The 24,878-nt window shown below is 39.1% G+C and overlaps 1 protein-coding gene across 1 annotated transcript in view; it reads right to left on the bottom strand.

Annotated features, from left to right (window-relative positions):
• The window catches only part of LOC101052833 (olfactory receptor 10J3-like), a 267,018-nt gene extending 243,061 nt beyond the window's left edge, over positions 1–23,957 (bottom strand). The window contains exon 1 of the mRNA XM_074389874.1: positions 8,884–23,957. The gene's annotated coding sequence lies outside the window, so the exon portion shown is untranslated. The remainder of the gene's footprint in view (positions 1–8,883) is intronic.
• Between the last annotated feature and the right edge of the window lie 921 nt (positions 23,958–24,878).

Below are 24,878 nucleotides of genomic sequence, written 5' to 3'. Positions count from 1 at the left end.
TTTCTAATTCTTTGGAGTGCAATATTAGGGTGTTTATGTGAAGCCTTTCTACTTTTTGATATAGACATTTATTGCTATAAACTTTACTCTTAATACTTCTTTGGCTGTGTCCCATAGATTTGGGTATATTATATTGCCATTCTCATTTGTTTTAATAAATATCTTAATTTTTTTTCTGAATTTCTTCATTGACTCATTGGTTGCTCAGGAGCATGTTGCTTAACTACCATGTGTTTGTGTATTTTCTGAGGTTCCTCTTGTCATTGATTTCTAGTTTTATTCCATTGTGGTCAGAAAGGTACCTCATGTCATTTCTACCTTTCTGAATTGGTTGAGTCTTGTTTCACGGACTTAGCTATAGTTTATTTTAGAAAACGTTCCATGTGCTGAGGGAAAAAAAAAACACTGTACTCTGCAGTTGTTGGATAAAATGTGCTGTAAATGTCAGTTAGGACTATTTGGTGCCATGTGTAGTTTAACTCTGATTTTTTTCTATTGATTTCCTGTCTGGAAGATCTGTCCATTACTGAAAGTGGGTTGTTGAAGTCCCCTACTGGTATTGTATTGCAGTCTGCCTTTCCCTTTAGATCTATTCATGTTTGCTTTATATGTCTGGGTGATTTGCTGTTGGGTACATATATACTTAAAATTGTTCTATCCTCTTGCTGAATTGACCCCTTTATCATTATATAGTGACCTTCTTTGTCTCTTCTTATAGTTCTTGTCTTGAAATCAATTTTTTCTGATGTATAGATAGCAAATCCTGCTCTTTTTTGGTTCCATTAGCATGAAATATCTTTTTCCATCCCTTCACTTTTAGTCTATGTGTGTCTTTACAGATGAAGTGAGGTTTTGGGAGGCAGAAATATAGTTGGGTCATACTTCTGTATCATTTGCCCACTCTGTCTTTTAATTGCAGAATTGAGTTTATTTACATTCAGTGTTATGATTGATAAGTAAGGACTTACTACTGCCCTTTTGTTGCTTGTTTACGGGTTGTTTGATCAATTCTCTCTTCCTTTCTTACTGTCTTCCTATGTGGTTAAGTTATTTTCTATGGTAGTATGTTTTCATTCATTGCTTTTTGTTTTTGGTGAATCTATTATAGGTTTTTGTAGTGTGGTTATCAGATTTACCAAATAATCTTATAGGTATAAGTTATTTTAAATAGGTGACAACTTATTTTAGATCACAAATACAAAAATAGGAACAAAGACAAAGAAGACTTCTAAACTTTAACTCTACCGCCCGACTACATTTTGACTTTTAGTTACCTCAATTTATGTATTTTTATATTACATATCACTTAAGAGGTTGCTATAGCTATTATTATTTTTGATCAATTTTTCTATTGGTCTGCATACTAGAGTTATGAACGGATTGCATACTATCATTGCAGTAATGGAATATTGTATTAGTCGGCTTCTCTAAAGGGACAGAACTAATAGGATAGAAGTATGTATAAAGGAGAGTTTATTAAGGAGTATTGGCCCACATGATCACAAGGTGAGATCCCACAATAGGCTGTCTGCAAGCTAAGGAGCAAGGAAGCCAGTCCCAGTCACAAAACCTCAAAAGTAGGGAAGCCTTCATTCTGTGGTTGAAGGTCCAAGAGTCTTAAAGCTGAAGAGTTTGGAGTTTGATATTTGAGGGCAGGAAGCATCGAGCACAAGAGAAAGATGTAGACTAGTAGCATAAGCCAGTCTTGTCTTTTCACATTCTCTACCTCTTTTTATTCTGGCCGTGCTGACAGCTGATTCGATGGTGCCCACCCAGATTGAGGGTGGGTCTGCCTTTCCCATTCCACTGATTCAAATGTTAATCTCCTTTGGCAACACCCTCACAGACACATCCAGGAATAATACTTTGCATTCTTCAATCCAATCAAACTGACACTCAATATTAACCATCACAGAACAAGTATTCTGGGTTTTATACCTTGAAAAGTTTTCTTTCTGCAAGTTAGTGCGTTTGTTTTGGTTTTTTTTTTTTTTTTGGTGGGGGGGGTTGGTTTTTGTTTTTTCTCAGATTGAAGAACTCCCTTAACCATTTCTTGGAAGATAGGTCTGGTGGTGATGAATTCTCTCAGCTTTTGTGGGGAAACACTTTATCTCTCTTTTGTATTTGAAGGAGAATGTTGGTAGATACAGTAGTTTTAAATTGTAGTTTTCTTCTTCAGCACTTTGAAAATGTTTCACTTCCTTCTGGCCTGTATGTTTCCTGTTGAGAAGTCTGTGGCTAGACAAATTGGACCTCTTTTATTTGTTATTTTCTTCTTTTTTCTTGCTACTTTTAGGATCTTCTCCTTGTCCTTGACCTCTGAGAGTTTAATTACTATACACCTTGTGTTTGTTTTATTTAAGTTAAATCTGGCATTCTCTGACCTTTCTGTACCTGGATATTTATATCTTTCTCAAATGTTGAGACGTTTTCTGTTATTATTTTTTGAACAAGATTTCTGCCCCTTGCTCTTGCTCAACTCCCTCTTGAACACCAATAATTCTTAGATTTGGTCTTTGAGGTAATTTTCTGTATCTTTTAGGCAATCTTTATTCTTTTTCATTCTTTTTCTTTTTTCTCTTCTAACTGTGAATTTTCAAATAGCCTGTCTTCAAGTTCACTGATTATTTCTTCTGCTGGATCCATTCTGCTATTGAGAGTCTCTAATAAATTTTTCAGTTCAGCAAATGTTTCTCACTTCTAGGACTTCTGTTTAATTTTTTGCTAAATTTCTATTTGCTAAATTTAATAATGATAATTTCTTGATAAATTTCTGATTTCCTTTTCTGTGTTATCTTAGAGATCACTGCATTTTCTTAAAATTGCTATTTTTAATTTTTGATAAAGCTCACATACCACTGTCTCATTAAGATCAGTCACTGGTTCCTTGCCTCATCCATTTGAGGAAGTCATGGTTCTCTGTTTGCTGTTGTTTCTTGTGGATAAACATCTATGCCTTTGCTCTGAATGATTGGTTAATTATTCCAGTCTTCTTTGTCTAGTTTGTTTTGTCTTTATTGAATATGTTTGCTTAGAGATTTTTTGGAATTTACTCATTAGATTTCTTTTTAATTTTTCCTGTTAGGTCACTGCCTCCATTTGGCACTAGATTGTCCCTTAATCCCAGCTTTGCCTCAGTTCTAGTAACTGATCAGAGCATTATGGAAAAGATCCGGTTTGGAAAAGATCTCAAAGAAGACATTTCAGCAGTATGAGAAGGCTAGCTAAGGGCTCACAACCAGGGGACCTGTGGAATGTACCTCCTACTGCATGGTGCTGCTGAATAGCCACTCTGATTCGGTGTCTCCTTTGGTAGAATTACAGAATAGAGTTACCAGGACATGGGATTGTTGTCCTGCCCCCTTTGTCTCTGACTGTCCTCAGAGCTATTTCTCCTATCAGGGATTCCCAATAATTCCCTTGAGCTGAGGCAAGGACAGGTGTTTTGTCAGGGAACTCAGGTCGGGAAGGTGATTTTCTACCTTGATTCCATTTTTTTTTTCAATGTAGAGCTGGAGAAAAGTCAGAGCTTAGTCCTCAATGCCCACTCTTGGCCAAAAAGCATTCCACAGGATGTACATGCAGGCCAACAGCAGCAGGTCCCATGGCACTTGGAATGGTTATTCCTAGAGTCACCTGATCTGGTCATTTGGTGAGGTCCCACAGAGCTAGGAAGCCTCATTCCTAGAGTAGTCTGGTTGATGGTAATAGTTTTAAATAGTAGCAATTTGGATAATAGGGGGAGGACATGGTTTGACCTGATATAATAGCCAATTGCTTCAGGAGTGAGATGGAGTCAGGTCTAGGGTTTAAACTACAAAAACACATCCCAGATCAGATATATTTTCTGAGCTATCATGGTCAGGGTCTTTAACTGTACCTTTCCTTCTGCTGTATCTAGCATAACATTTACAGGAAATATATAATGCTAATACAGGGACAAATACCATAAATATAGAAAGGATTAGGCATCCAAGAAGGTTATAGGTAGAGTCAAAGGGGAGTAAACAGCCTAACCAGCTAAAACCACTGCACGCATCATCATACTCTTGGATCAGACTCCCAATGTGTTTACCCTCCCTATCAAGGGTTATTTGAACCTTGCGATACATCTTACTTGAGAATTGTAGGACCAACATTAAGTTAGAACTTAATACATTTCATCTCTTCTCCAGCCAATTTATCTACCTTGGCATAGCATCCTGAGAAGGGTATAAATTAAATGCGAGAAACACCTGGTCCTCGGTGTCTAAATTGTTACGGACTTGAACAGCCAAATCTATTTTTACCCCACTTTTGTATTGCACCATATACTAGTAATTGGGAGAGAAAAGGTTTTATCACAGGAGAAGTCATATCATTCGTCAGTGTTGTTTTTCCCTTGGCAGGATTCCCTATGGCTGAGGGCCTGAAGAGTCAAAAGACTTATAGTCAATTAATTGTTGTAGGCCAGATAGGAATGAATGTGGACAGGTGTTGGTTACTTCTTAACATTATTATTTTAAGTAAAAAGGCTGACAGAAAAACCAAAAGGAAAGTTACAGACTTATTTTTAACTTCTATGTGTTGAGCTGCTGTGAGCTTGTTCTTTGTTACAGAGTTAACAGCAATTAGCTATACAAAACATAAGCATTGTTCTGAAAAATTGAAAAGATACACAGATAGATGGATCGATCTTCACAACTCCTAATTGGGAGTATTATACCCAAGAGGATTTGGTACAAGGTATTTTCTTTTAATTTTATGGTAAGCAGAAAATGTTTATGGTTGGAGTGGATGCAAAAGTAACACATTCATAGTTTGGAAGGCAACTGAACTTGTTTTACCAGCTGTCTAGGCATTTTTGGTACCTGCTTTTTGATTTGGAGGGTTTGATCTTGTCCTAATTTTATCTCTCAAAACTGGCCGTTACAATCTTATGCACCCACCTCTTCCATGATAGTGCCTGGAACTAGAGGAGGCAGCTTGTATAGTTTTAACAACTTGCATAGTTTTAGCTTGTATAGTTTTAGTTATAGGATTAGCATAAAACAGATCCAGGCCTAGTGGGATGCCAAATGAGGGAGATTCATATCTGGTCTTCAGAATACCATGATTTTTATTTCCTTAGAAGTAAAACAAAAAGAGACAAATAACATCCATAGTTTGACAATTTTAAGAGTAATTTGTATGTCAGAACAGAAAAAGGAATCTATTCCATTTAGGCACTAATTAAAAACATGAAGAAAAACTATAATCTGGTACTTTCTAGAGGGTTATTACAGCCAAGAAATAATGATTTAATCTGCACTTAAAAAGTTAGGGCTAAATATTTAAATTGAAAAAAAAAAAAAAAAAAAAAGTTAGGGCTAAAATTTATTATTAAGTGTTACACTTATCCTTGAAACAATTTTTTAGCTGCCTTTTTTATTAAAGAGAATATTTTAACAAGGCCAATTTGTGAGCAAGGTTAGTTTCAGGCTTATTACGCTTGCCTGATTATTTGCATAAAATGCAGCAATAAATGGACTGGCCATATAGACTTCTTTTAAGTTGTTTTTGCTGAAATTTTACCCAAAAATAGGCTATTTTAGTTTCAGTCTTGGTAAAATAACCAGTGTTTCCAATTGTTAAAAACAAAAATTATTGAACTTATGCAAACAACTATATTGCCATAAAATTACAATCTGAATTGAAGGATTCAGAAAGGTAAATTTGCTTACAAAAACATACTTTACCCAAATGATTTAAAAGAAAAGAATTTTCCTGGCCCTCCTTTAACCAGAAGCTTTTAAGACAAGATGTTTGCTTACCTTGGAACATAGTACCAAACAGCTTATGAGAGTTATTAAACACCGTAGAACTTAGCAGCTTTTCACAATTAGTCCTAGGAAAAGGGCTCTCTGCTTATTAGGTAGCAAGATTTTATGTGAACCAATCTTATTTCCTCATGGAACTTTTTGAGAAGCATAATTTCTATCAGTATAGGGGTAGCTTCAGTTATATTCTGTAGCAAGGCAGTAAATGCCCCATCAAATAGAAATTCTCTAGCTCAAAGATGGCCAAATAGGGACAGCTCTAGTCTGCAGCTCCCAGCAAGATCAAAGCAGAAAGTGGGTGATTTCTGCATTTCCAACTGAGATGCCTGGCTCATCTCACTAGGGCTGGTTGGACAGTGGGTGCAGTCACAGAGGTCTAGCTGAAGCAGGATGGGGCATCGCCACACCCCAGAAGTGCAAGGGTTGGGGGATTTCTCTCCCCTAGCCAAGAAAAGCCGTGAGAGCCCATACTGGGAAGAATGATGCATTCCAGCCTAGAGACTGCACTTTGCACACGGTCATCGCCACCTCCAGACCACTACATTCCCACCGGTGCCTACGCCACCGGGGCCCTGTGTTTCAAGGCTTGTGCTTGAAATGGGTGAACATTTGGGTAGACACGAAGCTAGCGACAGGAGTTTTTTTTCATACCCCAGTGGCACCTGAAATGCCAACAAGACAGAACCATTCACTCCCCTGGAAGGGGGCTGAAGCCAGGGAGCCACGTGGTCTTGCTCGGTCGGTTCTACACCCACAGAGCCCAGCAAGCTAAGATACACTGGCTTGAAATTCTCGCTCCCAGCACAGCAGTCTGAGGCTGACCTCAGCAAACTAACACAAGAACCGAAAACCAAACACTGCCATGTTCTCACTCACAAGCAGGAGTTGAATAATGAGAACACAGGGACACAGGGAGGGGAATATCACACACAGGGGTCTGTTGGAGGGTGGGGCCTGAAGAGGAAAACCTTAGGAGAAATACCTAATGTAGACGACTGGCTGATGGGTGCAGCAAACCATCATGACATGTGTATACCTTAGTAACAAACCTGCACATTCTGCAGAATTTAAGTTCTGCAGAACTTAAAGTATAATTTTAAAGTATAATTAAAGTGTAATTAATTAAAGTATAAAGTATATCATACTTTAATTATAGTATAAATTTAAAGTATAATTTAAAATAAATAAATACTCTAGCTCAGTCAGTATTGAAAAGTACTCATAATTTCGCGATCAGCCCCCGCAAATGCTCCACGCAAAGGGCTATGCACTGGAAGATTTACATGAGCAGCTTTACATGTGTCTTCAGTTTTACAGTACTAGAAAGGGAAAAACATTCCCCCAGTTAGACATAGTTCCCATTTTCTTTCTTTCTCTCTCTGTGTGTGTGTGTGTGTGTGTGTGTGTGTGTGTGTATGTGTGCATGTGTTTTTTGTTTTTTGCTGTAAGGAGCGGAGAGTTTAACAGGCAAGAAAAGAAGGCAGAAGGAAGAAGCTCCCCAGTAGAGGGGGGGGTCTCCAAAGCCAAGAGAGGAAACCCCCCCATTGTCATAAGGCATTTAGGTAAAAGGGTTACAAATACCTTACCTAAAACTTGTTTAAACATTTTACATTTTATAATTCTATTATCCTGCATGTTTTTTTAATGTTCTGGTCCCAGGAAGCCTTTTTAACCCCCCAGACCGCTTTACCTTTTCTGGTGAAAAGGGTTTGGGTTCCTAGCAGGGAGTTGCATCTGTAAGACTTTAGATAATTAGTAAGAGTTACAGGAGCCAAGAAAAGGTAAGGAGAGAGCCATCTTTCAAAACCAGTTCCACCAGAGGAGAAGCCCAAACTCAGTGGGGCTTCAAAGGGCCCCTGCTGGTACCTTAGCTCTGGTTTCGGGCAACTCCTTTGGGGTCTTGATTGAGTCTTCTCTGAGGCTCCACAAGTTTGGGCGCCAGATTATTGTCGATGAAAAGAATGAAACTCTGTAAACCATTTGAAGAGATTTATTCTGAGCCAAATATGAGTGACCATGGCCCATAATAACACAGCACCCAGGAGGTCCTGAGAACATGTGTCCCTGAAGTTTTTTTTTAATTGGGTTATTGGGAAGATACCAATTCAAGATGTGTGTGTTTACAAATGAGAATGTTTAAAAAGAACAAATAAACATCTTGTAATAAACTTAATAAGAAATATGTAAAAGAAGAAAAACATATTTAATGTATATCATGTTCTTAAATAGAAAAATTAAACATAACAATGTTAACTCTTCCTTAATCTTCTATTTTTATGTAATTCTGATAAAACAGCCAACAGAAACTAAAGTTAGACAAGCTGATTATAATGTATCTACAGGGAAAAGAAAATTCAAGAATGAACATAAAATTCTAAAATGAGCAGATAATAAGGAAAGAATATAATTAAAACAGTGCGGTGGTAGTACATGAATAGACATATCAATGAAACAGAAAGTCCAGGAATGGACACACAAAAACCATACAGAAATTATAATAAAAATGGATTTTCAAATCATTAAAAAAAATATGGATTATTCAATAAATAGTATTGAAACATCTGACTAGTAAAGCAGGAAAAAAGAAACACATTTGGATTAATACATCAGGAAAAATTCCAAGTGGATCAAATATCTGAATCCTAAAACCAAAGCCATAAAAGCACTATGAAAAAAACGGAAGATTTTTTTTAATTTCCAAGTTGGAAAGATCTTTCTATACATGAAGGAAAACCCTGAAGTCACAAAAGAAAATATTGATAAATCTAACTCTATAGAAATAAAAATGCATACATAAAACATCCAGTATAAATCAGAAGATAAATGACAGAATGGGAAAACGTATTTTCAACTCATATTAAAAGGCCTAATTTCTTTAACGAATAAGAAACAAAATCAATGATTCGAAGAAAAATACAAACAAGAAATAGCAAAAGATAGTTTGTAGAAAGGAAAATCAAGCAATTATAAAAATTAAGAGGTAGTCAATCTCAGTCCTAATTTTTGTTTAGTGCTAATCAAAACTACAATGAGCTCTAAGTTTGCACCTATTACATTAACAAAGAGCAAAAGTTTGAGAATTTACCTGGTTGCTCTGCCAGTTTTTGGGTTATTGTCCCGCAGCTCCAATCCTACCTTCTGAACACTGTGATGCTGGTGCTGGCACTCAGCACCCCACATTCATCACTGCCGTCTGGCTCCTTGGTAGGCTCAGCCAGTGAGAGGTACAAGAGGTAGAGCGGAAAGCTAAAAGAGGAAAAAGGAACTTGTTCCTCCCAGTCTGCTTCCTGTTCCTGACAATTTCACCTCAATAATCTTTTTCACCTGCAGCATCAGCACTTAGCCACTGCAGCAGCTGAATACAATTTACAGTTTTTCTACCACCTGAACCTTCAGCCTGATTATTCTCCCCTCAGAGAACGATCATGAGCTAACCAGTGCTCCCTGCTAGAAGTCTGGTCCCAGCTCCACCGGGTCCCTCCTCCAAGCTCACAGTAGATGAACCATACTCTATGCCTAGAAATCTGAGTTACACTACTGTGAGGTTCCTCCTCTAAGCTTCTCAGTTTTAGTAATTTCAACTTCTTCGCTTGTTCTCTTTAGTTCTAGAAATGGTGCCTGTTTTCTGCAATTGCTGCCTCCCTGATACCTTAGTATTCCATTCTTGCCTTAAGTTTCTTAACAACTTACACCTAGTCAACAATGTATTATATTAACTTCTTCCTGTTGAAATAGTTGGTACAGCTTCTGATTGGATCTTGACAGTACAAGTGGCCAAAGGTGTGGAAACACTGGCAATTTTATACATTACTGGAGGAAGCATTAATTAATACATCCCCCACCCCTTGCCCCCTTCTCCTCAAGAAGGCTAGCAATTGACCAGCAGGACGTACACATGTAATGTACCCCAGAGCCCAAAGTACAATTGAAAAAAAAAAAGATAAGAGAAAAATCAAGCTTGCTATGTAAGTACCAGCAACATTGTCCGTATGCTATATTAAATCATTTAGTCCAAACAAAAAAGTTGCTTAGAGCAGTGCAGTTTAACAGAAATATAATGCAAAGTCTAGATGTATTTGAAGTATTCTAATAGCTGCATTAAAAAAGGAGCAAAACCAAGCAGAAAAAAACTACTTTTAACTGTAATATGTTCATTTAAACCCCCAAAATAAAAACTTGAACATAAACTCAAAAAAAAAATAAATAAAAATGATATATACCTACAACAATGAAGAGAAGGGGGAGAAGCTACTAGCAAGCAAAATATTTCTAAATATTTCTGGAAGAGAAAAATGTAGATGACAGATTCTGACACTGAGCAACAAAAAAGTATACACAAGAATATATGAGGGAGGTGAGGGAGCTGCAGCCAAGAAGGAAGAAAATCAACCCAGGAGAATCTGGAAAAAACCCAGCCTGTCTCAGAGGCTTCCAAACATAGACAGTAGGAACTAAACCCTGAAAACTTAAAATCAACTCCAGCTATCCTTCCCGTAATCATTTGACCAGAGTGGTTGACACAGAAGTATTTTGCTTCTAGGCCAAAAATAAATACATAAACAAAGGGTACTTTCTAAGGAAATTGACCAAAATAGCGCAAAGGGAGCTAGTGATGGAACTGAGATCCCAAAGGTCTAGGAACCCTTCAGATTGTGTTATTTAAGGATCCCCAGCCTACACGCTGGCTCCCCATACTCAGCTGAAAAAGAAATCCCACCGATGGATGCACACAGTGATCTCTCTCTGTAGTCCTGTTTTCAAATATGTTCATAAAAGACCATTAGATAATTGAGGGAAGAATGCAACCCGTAGGTAAAAGACTGAGATAAGAGAAAAAAAGTAACTCTAAAGGTGACACCAATGATTTAGGAAACAGAAGAGAATTTTAAAATAAAACTGACATTCTCAGAGATTATAATTTCATATAATTAGAAGTGAATGCTGTGAAAAAGGAGCAATCAGAGAACCAAAAAGAGGTACTTAGAAATAAAATATATTATTGCCAAATTAAGAATTAACAAAGAATTGAAATATAAAATGAAGAAAATATCTCTGAAAATGGAACCTAATGTGTTCAAAGCAAACACAAAGAAGTACGAAATAAAATCATAAGAAGGTCAATCCTGAAGTTCCAATATCCAACCAGCATGAATTCTAGAAAGAGAAAACAGAGACTGGGTAAGAATAAAAGAAATAATATAAGAAATTCCCAAAATCAGATAAATAATTTTCCAGACTGAGGTGGTCTGCTAAGTAACCAAAACAATGAATGGAGGAAAAAAATACCCACATCTGGTCCCAAATTTTTGGAATTTCAGAACAGCAGAGATAAAAAGAAAACCCTGAAAATTTCTAGAGAGGAACAAAACAGCTCACTAAGTAATGAGAACCAGATTGACATCAGACTGGGTAAAGGAAGGCAAATTTTAAAAGAGAAAAACCTCTAAAGTAATAAAACAAAAAAATATTTTCAATTTAGAATTCAATAGTCATTTTGACATCAATCCAGTATGAGAGCAGAAATAAAGACATTTCTAGACATTTAAGATTCCAAGGTATCCATCTCCCCCATACCATTCATTGAGAAATTACTTAAGACATGCTCCAGAAAAGAGTGTAAGAGGCAAACTGAAAAAGACAAAGATACGAGATCAAAGACTGGAACTCCAGTATAGCAGAGTAATGAAAGGAAGACTCCAAATGACACCTTTTAAGCCAATCTAAGCATCCTTGATTAGAGATAAGAGTTCCACAAAAGAGGTTTCAATAGGTCAGGGTTGTGTGGAGAGAAATAAAAGGATGCCTTTGGTTTGATGGTATCTTTACGGCTACAAAGACAGACAATAGAGGAACAAAAGAACTAGAAACAAACAACAACAAAAAAAGAGCGGGAAAGGAAAGACAACCATACCATAACATTTGGCTCTGCAGTGAACAACAGTCACAAAATTAGAGTCATGTAAACACTACTGAGCCTCTGCTTTTAAAATCATCTGTAAACAAAACTCACAATTTTTTATTGTGTTAAGAACAGATCATAACATTATTAAATTTAGCGATCTAAAAATATAAAACAAGAGAGAAATGAAAAGGGGAGGAAATAAGTCCAAGAAAATACAGGGATATTAACTTTTTTATTCTGTAAAATGTAAAGCGAGGTACAAAGAAATACAGGACAGTTTCTCTGCTGTCTAGAATTAAAGTAAATGTTACAAAGTAATTAGCAGACTAAAATGGTGATACACCTTCATTTATGTGTGGGGGAAAGACAAGTGTTGACTCCTTTTCTATTATTATTATTATTACTTTTTCTTTTTCTTTTTTTTTTTTTTTTTTGAGACTGAGTCTCACTCTGTCTTGCCCAGGCTGTAGTTCAGTGGTGCTATCCTGGCTCACTGCAACTCCTACCACCTGGGCTCAAGCAATTCACCTGTCTCAGCAGCCCAAGTAGCTGGGATTACAGGCATGTGCCACCACACCTGGTTAATTTTGTATTTTTAGTAAAGACAGAGTTTCACCACTTTGGCCAGGCTGGTCTCAAACTCCTGACCTCAGGTGATCCACCCACCTTGGCCTCCCAAATCTTTTCTATTATAATAGGAAGTCTATAGGTAACGTCTAAAGTTGGCAAAATAAGAAATAACAGTGTAAGAGTTTTTTAGAGAAGTGGAGGCTACCTCCATAAAAACATAAATAATTTTAAAAGTTCAAAGCAATTGCCTCTGTGGAGTGTGAATGGGGGTAGAATGGTGACGTGAGGGACTGTTGTTTTCCTTTAAAACACTTCTGCACTATTTCACCTTTTCATTACAAGCATAAATTAGTTGGATAAAATGTAAATATTTCTATAAAATTTTAAGGGAAATGCTACTTCACATATTTGTGAGGCTTTAGACATTGGGATTTCAAATAGATATGGGAAATTTAAACAAGAACAATAAATAACTTATGAGATTATTTAAACTGGCCTAATAATCTTTCCACTATTTTCCCTGAGGTTTTCAGTCAGGAAAAAAAAAAAATGAACAATTTGAAAACTATATGAAATTTCCTAGCAACTCAAAAAGCTGTTCCTCCGATTCCCAAAGTGTTAGTGAGTTAAGAAAAGGAAAAAATAAAAACAAAACAAAATACTGAATAGGCTATGAGAAGACCAAGGATTTATGCCCCACATCCAAATCTGACTCACCATAGGACTTTTAGAAAATCAATGCTCCTGCTGGCATTTTGTAAGTGCTTTTGCAAAGTGAGAGGGTCTCTCTAGATCAGTGGACCTCAAAGGAGGTGATACCTCACCCAAAGGCCACTGTGATCACTTTTAGGGGGAAGGGCTTTTTTTTTTTTTTTTTGAGACAGGGTCTTCTTTCCATCACCTAGGCTGGGGTGTAGTGGCGTGATCACAGCTCACTGCAGCCTCAACTTCCCAGGCTCAGGTGAGCCCTCACCTCAGCCTCTCAAGTAGCTGAGACTATAGGTGTGCACCACCACACCCAGCTAATTTTTTTTATTTTTAGTAGTTGGAGGCGGGGAGTCTTTTTCATTTTCACAAAGATTAGGAGACATATTGGCACTAGAGGGCAGGAGTCAGAATGCTCTAAGTAATCTAATCCTGGGGACAGTCCCACAAAACAAAATTGTTCCTCATGATTCTCAAAATGCCCTTCCAGACTTTCATGTAACTTTTTAAATAGTGTATTTATATGATTAAGTTTAGTACTTTCTTCTATTTGTTTTACATGTAAACATCAAATATATTTTATAAAAGTTTAACCTTTTATAAATACCATGGAATGCAGATACCATGTAAATTGAGAGATTATTTTGTTTTACTTCCAAATTTGGCCAAGTATTGTTTACCAGTTCATAAAATTACATGACCAATCACAAGGCTGTTAATCTTTTATTTCATAAGTTTTCCAACATGTATCAGGCCACATTTGTGGCCACTGTATTCACCGTGAATCTGCTTACGACACAAGCATCCATTGTCCTCATTATATCATCTACTGAAGGCATGCCCAAGCATTTTCATATTGAAATACTTAGTATCTTATTACGCATTTATTTCCTTTTATTTATTTTTATAATGTAAGCATTCTATTGACATGTTTACATTATGTGGTAGGTTATATTATCTATGGGTTTTATTTCAAAATAATGAAGGGGGTGTTATAAATTAATTGTTATATAAAAAGAACAGTGGCTCTGATAGAACCAAAAACTAGTGGTTTGAGTAGTTTTTACAACTCTTTCCAAGTATACAGTTCTCATTTCTAATAACCCCTGTGTTGCAATATGTTTTTCATACTGATATAGAGCAGAGTGTGCTCTCTAGATGGTTATCTAATGATTTTAAAAAATCAAGGCAACCTAACTAGATGCCCAGTTGGGCATCAGATAACTATCTAGAGAGAACACAGTCATCTAAACATCTACAAAGTATCCGGATAGTCTAGAATATTGGTTGCTTTCTCCCTCATAGTCAGTCTTGTGTAGAGGCTAAATGCAATGAGCATGGATGTTCCAGGCACCTGGTGGGTCCTCTTCAGCATCTGTTGTACCAAGTGAGATAGACAACCCACTACCTTCCTAGAGCCTCTGCAAACCTGTCACTAAGTATGTGTTGTTGAGCAGCCAACCCATATCTCATCAGACCTCAACACCCTACTCATACTATTTCTTCTACCTAGAATTTTCTTCTCAAAGTTCTGCACTAGGCAAAATTCTACTTGACTTCCAAATTTTACTAAAATATTATGACTCCCGTGAAGGCTTCCTTGGCTGCTCTTTTCCTGCTCTCCTGCCTCCCTATTGTCTAAAAAGAATAGATCCCTCCCACCAGTCTTTATTTATACTCACACACATCAACATACATATACACATACGTGTATATATGCATATACATCTGTCTGATATATATAACATAATGTGTGTATAGTATGTCATACATATACCTAGATGTATCAGAACATGTATATCATGAAAGCATAACCATATGTTTATATGATTCCCCTCTTGCTAGACTGAGGGCTACCTAATGGCAAGAACTGTCTCATTCAAGTCTTTACCTATAGCGTTTCATTCAGTAAGAGGCTCTCAGTAAATATGCGTTAGCAGTGAAGGAGTACATGAAAAAAAAACTGAAGGATTTCATGAAATTTTCAGAAACGTGTTCCTGTTTTCATTGCTCTCATTCTTAACATTTTCTCATAACATATCATATCCCCTTACTTATCTGTAACTTACGAAGTCTTTCTGTGTTGGGTTTGCAGGACTACAAAAACGTGTCTCAGGACACATTGACAATGGGGATTCCCACCACCGTAATCTCTTGTAGGCAGCTGCTTATCTCCTCTGTACTACAAATGTCAGAGAAAACTTCCCATTGTCAATATCCTCTCATGCCTTGTACTGATACCTCTAGAAATACTTTAAGTGCCCCAGTGCCTTTTATGGCAGATGGAGCAGAAATGGCAATAGGCATCCTCCACATCAATATTTATCCCTATAATTTTATCTTTCTTGTTCCTTACTGACACTCTCTGTTCCTTCTCTAACGCTTCTGTTGTTTCTTGCAGCTTGAGTCTAGTGCTGTTCCTACTGGGTGCTCCTGGCTAAAGGTCATTTCGCTCTGCTGACCCTAAGTGTATATGGTCCTCCATGCACTACTGCAAAAGCTTAGGAAGGGGGCTGCTCATTGGTTTTTTAATCTCCTCCAAAGCCCCTTTATTGATGTTTATCCTTAGTTCCAGGACTTGCTTCAGAGATCAGCCTCCCCGTCCTCTCAGGACAGCCATCTGTCTTGGCCACCACACACTCCTCACCTCTCAGTGAGAGCCACACTTAGCTTTCTGTCAGAGAGACTGCATGTCTTTTACTGAAACATCTTAGACCCACATCCTCATACCAAACATTCTCCTACTGCCGTATTTTCTCTCCTACTTCAGGCATAAGGTCTCCATATCATCTCAGATCCCTCAAATAAAACCTATCCAAGGTGCAATTGTGACTAGCAACACGTCAAAGCCCATAACAAACATAATGTTCCGGGAGTACCTTTAATACTGTAGGCCTCACAGTCCCAAGAGAAAGAATAATATTGTGGCCTTACTACTTATGCACAGGATCAGAGTCAAACGATGTTCTGGGACACTTTTTTTGAACTAAATAGCAAAAACTGATAAACTCACCTCTGTGAAGAAAGTGAAAAAATATACTGTACAGTCCTCAAACACATATTTCCCCAAACAAAGAATAGACACAAAAAGTGCATACTTCTAAAGATTTTCTCCAGAATACTTTAAACAACTTGATCACAACTTACTTGCCCTCTGGTAGAAACAAGAGAAAAGTAGGCCCCAAGCATGACAAAAAGCAATTTTTAAACCTGCCCAAATTTTACCTTTTTATTATTCCACTGAAGGTCTCCATTTCCTTATTCCCCTCATTATAAGGTTTTATGATCGAGATTACTTTCGCTTTCATGCTATGCTTACTTTCCTTTGTCTCAAGGAAGGAGTCTAGTTTTGCTCTATTCAATACAATAACTGCTAGCCACGTGTGGCAATTTAATTTTTAGTTAAAGTTAAATAAGATTTAAAATGCAATTTTTCAGCCATTTCTCCAGAGCGCTTATAGCCACATTTGGCTAGTGACTATTTGGACTATACAGGTAGAAAACTTTTCCATCACCACAGAAAATTCCACTGGATAGCACTGGTCTAGAGGAATTCCCATTTTGGTCAGGACTGATTAAAGTCCCTTTGTAATAATAGTACAGAAAGGTAATATTTGCCACAGAGGATTTATAAAACTCAGAGCCAAAATGTCTTGCCCTTTTAAATGTGACTAAAACTTCTAGCGCCACAGACTATGATCCAAGCAGTTCACACATAAAAAGATAGGAGCTCTGCCTGGCACATAGATGTCTATGGACACTGATGAGGTGGAGCAGGAAGAGGATTGATAAAATACTGACTTTAAAAAGTGATAACTCATGAGCTGAATGCAAGGTACTCAGAGGCAGCGCCGAAAGCAGCATGACGTGATCACTTTAGGAGTAGTCAGGACATGTCCTCAATTCCCTTAGCCAGCTTTTCAGAGACAACCCCTAGATTCAGCAATAAAAGGGTGGAAAGCAGGGGTGAGACTGGAGAAATGAGCAATGGAAATCATAAGATCAGCATTCTATTTCCGGTATCGAAACTCACCACTCCAGAGCCTGTGTGTGTAGTGTGCAGATATGCACACAGTGTCCAGCTAAGGGAACGAGTGGGGACTGCCATCTCCCCCCACCACACTCACTGAGCCATGCACTATGGCATAATTCACCCATTCATTCATATAAAAGCTCCATGTGGGCTAGCAGGAGCCCAAATGAGCGTTGTGGGTTTTATTTAATTCTTCTTCTTTAGCATCTCAGTTATAGCTTCCATAAAATAAATGCAATAGACTGAATAGCTGTATCCTAACTCCTGAAAGCAGTGGATGTGTTTCCCCATATGACAAAAGGGACTTTGCAGTTGTAATTAAGTTAGGGATCCAGATTTTATCCTGGATTACATAGGTGAGCTTGATGTAATGACAAGGGTCTTTATGAGAGGAAGGCAGGAAGTCAGAGAGGAGAGAAAATACTGTAACACTATCTCTGAGGATGGAGGAAGGGGCCACAAACCAAGGAATACAGGCAGCCTTCAGCTGCTGGAAAAGGCAGAAAAACAGCTTCTCCTCTAAAGCCTCTAGAAAGAATAAAACCCTGAGGACACATCCATTTTAGACTTAGGATGTCCAGAATTGTAAGATAATAACTTCTGTTGGTGCTATTTGAAGTCACTAAACTTGTGGTCACTTGACACAGCAGAAATAGAAAAGTAAACCAATGGCGTGTTATGTCTAAAATCCTTTTCTTTTCTTTTTTTTTTTTTTTTTTTTTTTTTTTTTTTTTTTTTGAGACAGAGTTTTGCTCCTATTACCCAGGCTGGAGTGCAATGGCCCAATCTCGGCTCACCGCAACCTCCTCCTCCTGGGTCCAGGCAATTCTCCTGCCTCAGCCTCCTGAGTAGCTGGGATTACAGGCATGCGCCACCATGCCCAGCTAATTTTTTGTATTTTTAGTAGAGATGGGGTTTCACCATGTTGACCAGGATGGTCTTGATAATCCTTTTCAACTTAACAAACTAATTCCACAGCTTTGATTTCTCCTTAAAAAGAAAAAATATGGATTACTTTTCACTTAAGAAGAAACTTGCATTCTTTGGTACTGATGAAGATAGGGCAGAAAAGGGAAGCCCAGAATCCATGGTGCAGCATTTCAGCATACAAAAAAGGCAAAAAAAAGCTTTTGGGTCTGAGACATGGAGCCAGTAAAGTGTCATCTCCAAGAGAAAAGACTTCTGCTCTCTAAAGGGACTGCAGCCCCAGAATTGCAGCTGGGACTTGGGGAACACTCCGCTGTGCATCTCACACACCAGCACTATCCAGTCCAGGACACTAGGACTGAAGTCCCCACCCACCATGATAGACTATGTTTCTCTCTTCTGGTGACAGCACATAGTACTACATGTTCACATCTCCAATGTCTCCCACAAGGACTGGTTCTTATCAAAGACCACCCCCCAAGTAATCCTGCTCCTCCCCACAGACCAATGCTTATCTCTGTTCCCACAGAGCATTGCCTTTCCAAATGCCTCTTCACCTTAGGCTTCCCATCCACCCAGAGCTCAGTAATCCCTGAAGTGGACCCCCTGGCTCCCACAGATGTCCAGCAAAGTAAGAATGGCCCAAAGACCTTGAAAAGGCCTGCCATCCCACACAATGAGTTTGATATACAGTAGTCTCTTCCCTCATGAGGCAGTCCTAGCAGCTTGGGTCTAGGCATCACAAAAAGAGGTTGCACCCACAGGCAGAGTCAGGGTGGACTTCAACGGACTGGTGAAGACCACTCTTGATTTCTATTGTGCTAATTTGGTCACATAGCAATTCTTGCTGTCTGCAGGAAACATGAAAGCCTTTTGGCCTATGTCTGTGGAAGAAATAAAAGGGCAGACATTATAAATTGAATTATCCACTATATTTATAAAAGTCAACATAGAAAACGAGAGATTCACTTCTCTTAATCTCACAATTCCAGGTGTTCTCCAGTATATCCTCTCCCCAGCCCACACAAGGCTCTTCAAAGTCTCAGAGCAGGGACTGGCTCTCAGGCATAGCCTGGGGCTGCCAACTGACTTCTGAGCCAAGGCACAGGAAGGCTGATGAGGCCCAGGAAAAAGGGAGAGTTTTGCTAGTTCAGCCTTCCTGCTGTTACTCTCTAGGATAACAATATCAGTATCTGAATTCTCAGGCATAAATGTCTTAGACACCCTTGAACCCAAATATTAGCTAATGTGTGAATCATTTTCCAAAACTGCCTATGAAGGCATTAATTTGGAAATAAAGTACAGGATCATTTGCAGGCTGGGAAATGAAGAAGTCATGTATTAGAGTTTCCGGCATTCTCAGAGCATGACATTTCTATGGTCATAATTGAAAACTTGGGAAAAATTCATTCCATTCACCATTTTCAGGAAATTATTCAAAATATGAAAACTCTTTTTTATCCTAGCATTATTTAAAGAGGTAAACAATTAGAAATAGACCAAATACACATTGTGCCCACTGTTTAAAGCCAGAAACCCCTCAACAGCTTTGTCTTCCTAACTTCCAGTATCCTCTTCCCCCATAAGCACTTTTCAGATCTTTATGCCCCTCCTACCCCACTGATTAGAACCATGTAATCGTCCACCTAGATTTCAAAAAACCTCTGCTTTATGTCCTCCCAGTCTCCCTGTCCCTCTCCAAACTAGCGTTCACATGGCAGCTAGAGCAATCATTCTGAAATAAAAATATCAGTTCTCACACTTAAAATATTTCAGAGGATCCCTATATTAGGGTTTGCAAACATCTGCATGGAACCCACTCTAGGGGGCTTAACCAAATGTGAGTTTTTTTAACCTCACTCCATAAACAGTCTGCAAAGAGGGAGCTCGGTACTGGCACAGTAGTTCTGCAGTGGCATCCGGGAAGCAAAATTGTTCTGTCTGCCTGCTTTAAGCTCCCTCGTGATGACCTTCAGTCATTGCTGCTATCCCAGAAAGAAGAGCAAGGAAATAAATCAGCAGAAACTGCAAACTTCCACTCGGTATCAATTGGCCAGACTGGTTCACACAGCCACTCCTATCTCCAAGGGAGGATATAAAGTTGAGCATTTTAACCTCCTAGTCACTACAGAAAAGCAAGGCAAGAAAAAAGTGAGATTGAAATGGGTGTTAAATGAGCCAGCCCTCTTAATTCTTAAGAACCTCAGCTCCTTGACAATTGGCGCCATGTTTGATCCTCCAGCTTCACTTCTCTCAACACCCCAGGGTTGATTTTTCAATCATTTTTGATTTTTCAATGCTTAAAACATGCCAGTATGTGTCTTACCCCATGTGTTTACACATGCTATTCATACTGACTCATCCTCATTTGGCCAGCTAACTCCTGCTCGTCTTCCATTCTCAACCTACATGAAACATCCTCTAGGAATGATTTCTGCACCTCCCAACTCTAGATTAGGTGACCATCCCACTTATCAACTGTGTGGACATGGACTACTGGCTTGTGCACATTGTCCACTGTGACAAAGTCCTTGAAGAGGGTGACCCGGACCTGTCATGTTCACTATTATGCTCTCAGTGCCTGGTCCAGACTCTGTCACATAGTTAGGGGTAATCATTGTTTACTGTAGAAACAAGGCAGAATACTCATTGACATAGTTATTTGTTAATGCTATTCCTGACTATATTGGACTATATCTTATTCTAAGCAAGTAACATTGAGCTTCCTTGTCTCAGGGGAAGTTTGTAACACAAGCAACCAAATATGTTGGAGATAATCCCCTATTTCTTATTTGTTCTCCAAAACCCTGAGCTCTTGCAGAGATTATGATGGGAGTTGACGGGAGCAGACTCATGGAGGTTTGAGGTGTGGTCTTCATTCTTTGAGGAAGGTCTGGGGGGCATCAGGGACCTGGCTCACTTTCTCCCAGCCCTTTGGGAAAGGAGCAGAGGCCCTGAAAAGATGGTTGTAAAATGTACCTCTAGATCAGGGGTGTCCAATCTGTTGGCTTCCCTGGGCCACATTGGAAGAAGAAGAATTGTTTTGGGCCACGCATAAAATACACTAACACTAATGATAGCTGATGAGCTAAAAAAAAGAAAATCACAAAAAATCTCATAATGTTCTAAGAAAGTCTGTGAATTTGTGTTGGGTTGCATTCAAAGCTGTTCTGTGCCGCATGCAGCCACAGGCCAGGGGTTGGACAAGCTTGCTCTAGATCAGGCGTCCCCAAACTATGGCCCGTGGGCCGCATGCGGCCCCCTGAGGCCATTTTTCCGGCCCCCCACCGCACTTCAGAAAGGGGCATCTCTTTCATTGGTGGTCAGTGAGAGGAGCACAGTATGTGGCGGCCCTCCAACGGTCTGAGGGACAGTGAACTGGACCCCTGTGTAAAAAGTCTGGGGATGCCTGCCCTAGATCCTTAGGACTCCCCACCTGGACCAAAATATCTGTGGCCTACTTGGCAGAAGCAGCAGAGTTACAGACATCAAGAATGTCTGTAGATGGCCTTGGGCAATGATCATCACTGCAGTACCCAGTAGGCCTCTGAAATTTAAGTGTTAATGTGAGGCTCCTGGAACCCTTAACACAACCTTAGGGCAATGAAGAGGGAATCCCAATGGTGACTAAATTAAAATTTTTCGGCAACTCTGTGGGTCGGAAGCTCAGAGACTTATTTAATTTGATTTAAACCAAATAGAGATGTGACATTTCTTGCTCACCTGAGTTTATTGAATAAGATTTATATTCACTACATAAATGGATGGCTTAGTGATTTATACTGCGCACATGTGATGGATGAAATAATAAGCAGTCATTCAAACTAACAGTGACTTACTGAGAGAGAAATAATAGACCTCACAATGACAGAGCCCTGTAAATGGTACCTATTACCTGGTTTTATTCTCTCAGGACACCCTTAGTTCAACCTAAAAATTTGGATCCATTCAGTCAAGGTCTTTCAATACAAGAATACCTAAAATATATTTATCAAAAATCCTCACAAAAATAGCAAATGAATCCACTGAGAGTGACTGAACTCACAATCTATAATGAGAACAATGTGTTTTTTGTACCTGTACAGACATAATTACTTGGCCTTTCAGGCTAGACTGTGTGCCATGATTTGCTTCTTCTATTTCAGCTCGCTGAAGAGAGGGAGAATCCTTAATCTGTGTAAGATAAATGAACTAGTGTCTGTTCTGGCCACATCTAGATCCTATTTCCCGAGTCCCCCAGTATTCAAAACCCGCATGCAATTTAATCTACTTCTTTGCTCTGACAACTTGGTTATCAAGCCTCAGTATCTGTGCATGCACTTGCCCAAAGTAAAGCTCCGGAGGCCTCGGTCTCTATTGACTTTTCTGCAACATCTGACTTTTCCCAGGCCTTACCTACCTGGAAAAGAGAACTGAATCACATCAACTGAAATGCTCCATGGCCCTTCCCCTTGCCCAGAGTTATACTCAGTTATTTCTGAGAGTCTCTAGGTGTGTTCATATGAGTTCTGCCCTCTCTTGGACTTTTACTGTTGTTCACTTTTCTGAAGCTCACAAAACCTCAAGTAGTGCCTCAGCCACCCAGTGCCACCACTTCTGCCCACAGTGATAAGCCAACAATCACTCCAGGGATGCATAGGGCTTCCTAAGTCGCCCTCCCCAGATGCCAAGGCTGGATGTTCTCTCTTTAGTCCTCACGGCAGGGAAGCTTTGCTATCTTCCCCATAAAGCAGAGTAAACTTTTTTCTCTGCCACTCAATGGAGTACCCAATCTGCTTTGCTTGTCCTCCCTATATGGCTGAGTTCTCCAAAAATACAATTTATTTGGCTTCTATGTAGCCCCAAATCTCCAAACGGCTCATGTATAGATCCATGGGGCCCAACTAGGAGAAAAACATCTGAGATATACTAAGCTATCCTCCTATCTCAAGTTTTCTCCCCAAATGTCTCAAACAGGGACAAAAAGTCCTTGGGCAAATGAAGTCCTCCTGGTTCTGCTTCTATTTTATCAGACAAGTTCCAATCCCGTTTTACAGTCTCTGCTATACAGGGAAGGCCATAACTTGCTGGAATTTAATAGTAGACTACTTGCTTTTATCTTTCTAGTCTTGACTGAATGGATCCAGGGATAGATGGTTATCTATCCCTGCCCACTTCTAAACCACAGGCACAAAAGCAAAATATCCTCACTGACAACCAGGATCCCCTGAGATTTACATAAAGCTTTAGCTAAGATTTGCAAAATATCTGTGACTTTCTGTCTTCTACTCAGCCTATGGAAAATCCTGAAGCTGTGAGTGAGTACATGAGCCTTTTCCTTGTATTGTCCTCTATGCACAATTGAACAAAATGAAGTGATCTAAAAATGACTTCTCAGAGCCCAGAGACTTTAATCATAAGTTAATCACAAATTATTGACTCATTTATTTTAAGAAGCTATGTCCTGTGCATTGTAATTTTTCTCAAATATTCCCCACCAGGAGAAAATACACGTGTCCCCAAGTTCCATTCAAAATCTCACCACATCTGAAGACTTCCTTGAACCATGTTCCATCCACAATCTTCCCCTCCTCTATTTCAAAAGTAAAATTAATCCCTCTATTAATTTTTACTCCTGTGGTTCGCCATTCCCTAATCTGTTACAACACATATCTCATTGGAATATAGCTGTTCGTATATCTTCCCCACCTGTAAGCTACCAGGACTGAGACTGCATAATCTTCATTGAATCAGTGATTCATGAATTCATTTACTCAAGATATACCTTGTTTCACTATGTGCAAGGCACTGTGCTAGGTCCATTTATCAGTCCTCTATCTCAAGAGACATTAAATGACTTGTTTTTACCTAAGCAAAAGAGAAGAAAATAGTTAATTAAGAAATATAAAAGACACACTCACTGAAAAACAATTTTTTTAAAACTGCAGCATGCACCTGCAGTCCCAGCTACTCTGGAAGCTGAGGCAAGAGAATTGCTTGAAGCCAGGAGTTACAGACTGCTATGTGCTAAGATGGTGCCTGTGACTAGTCATAGCCTAGGCAACAGAGCAAGACCCCATCCCTAAAAATCTAAAAATGCAAGAATCGCCCAGCTCCTCCCTCAAAAAAAAAAAAAAAAAAAAAAAAAAAAAAAACTTGCATTATTTTGTTGATTCCTTCAAGTATTTTTTCCGTGATACAGCCAGCTGTTCGTCCAGTCTATAATGCTTCTCGCTTCTCCAAATCCCTTAAAGCAGGGGTCCCCAGCCCACAAGCTGTGGACTGTTATCAGTTTGTGGCCTCTCATCATGGCCTGATGGTTTTGAGGGGTTCTCTCTCCCTCTTTTGAGTAAACTCCAAAAATGAACATAAACTCTTCTCTCAATTCTCCAGAATACAGCTAAGCCCATGCTATTATATTGAATAAAACATCACTCAATTATCATAAGAAGAAAAATGATGCAAAGAGAAACTGAGATCTGGTTCTTGGATATAAGGATTCTTGGAACCCACAGGTTCTGGCTTCTCCTCAAATCACCTCACTCACTTCTCTCACAACTCAAGGACGCCCCGAGGGAAGAGCCAAGGAAGACTCTGAAACATTTCTATCCTTCTTCTCCAAGCCTAGGCCAGAGAGATCAAGTACCTGAGATAGGAATGCGTTCCCTCTCCTTCCTGTTCCACATTTTCCTGAGTTAAGATTATCATCCTCCAGGCCGGGCACGGTGGCTCACACCTATAATCCCAGCACTTTGTGGATCACGAGGTCAGGAAATCAAAACCATCCTGGCTAACATGGTGAAATCCCACCTCTACTAAAAATACAAAAATTAGCTGAGTGTGGTGGTGCATGCCTGTAGTCTCAGCTACTCAGGAGGCTGAGGCAGTAGAGTCACTTGAACCCAGGAGGCGGAAGTCGCAGTGAACCAAGATCGTGCCACTGCACTCCAGCCTGGGTGACAGA

This window comes from Saimiri boliviensis, chromosome 19 (genome assembly GCF_048565385.1).
Source record: "Saimiri boliviensis isolate mSaiBol1 chromosome 19, mSaiBol1.pri, whole genome shotgun sequence".
NCBI classification, from domain to species: Eukaryota; Metazoa; Chordata; class Mammalia; order Primates; family Cebidae; genus Saimiri; species Saimiri boliviensis.
Note: the sequence above shows the minus strand (reverse complement) of the source record. Positions and strands in the feature narration are given on the sequence as shown.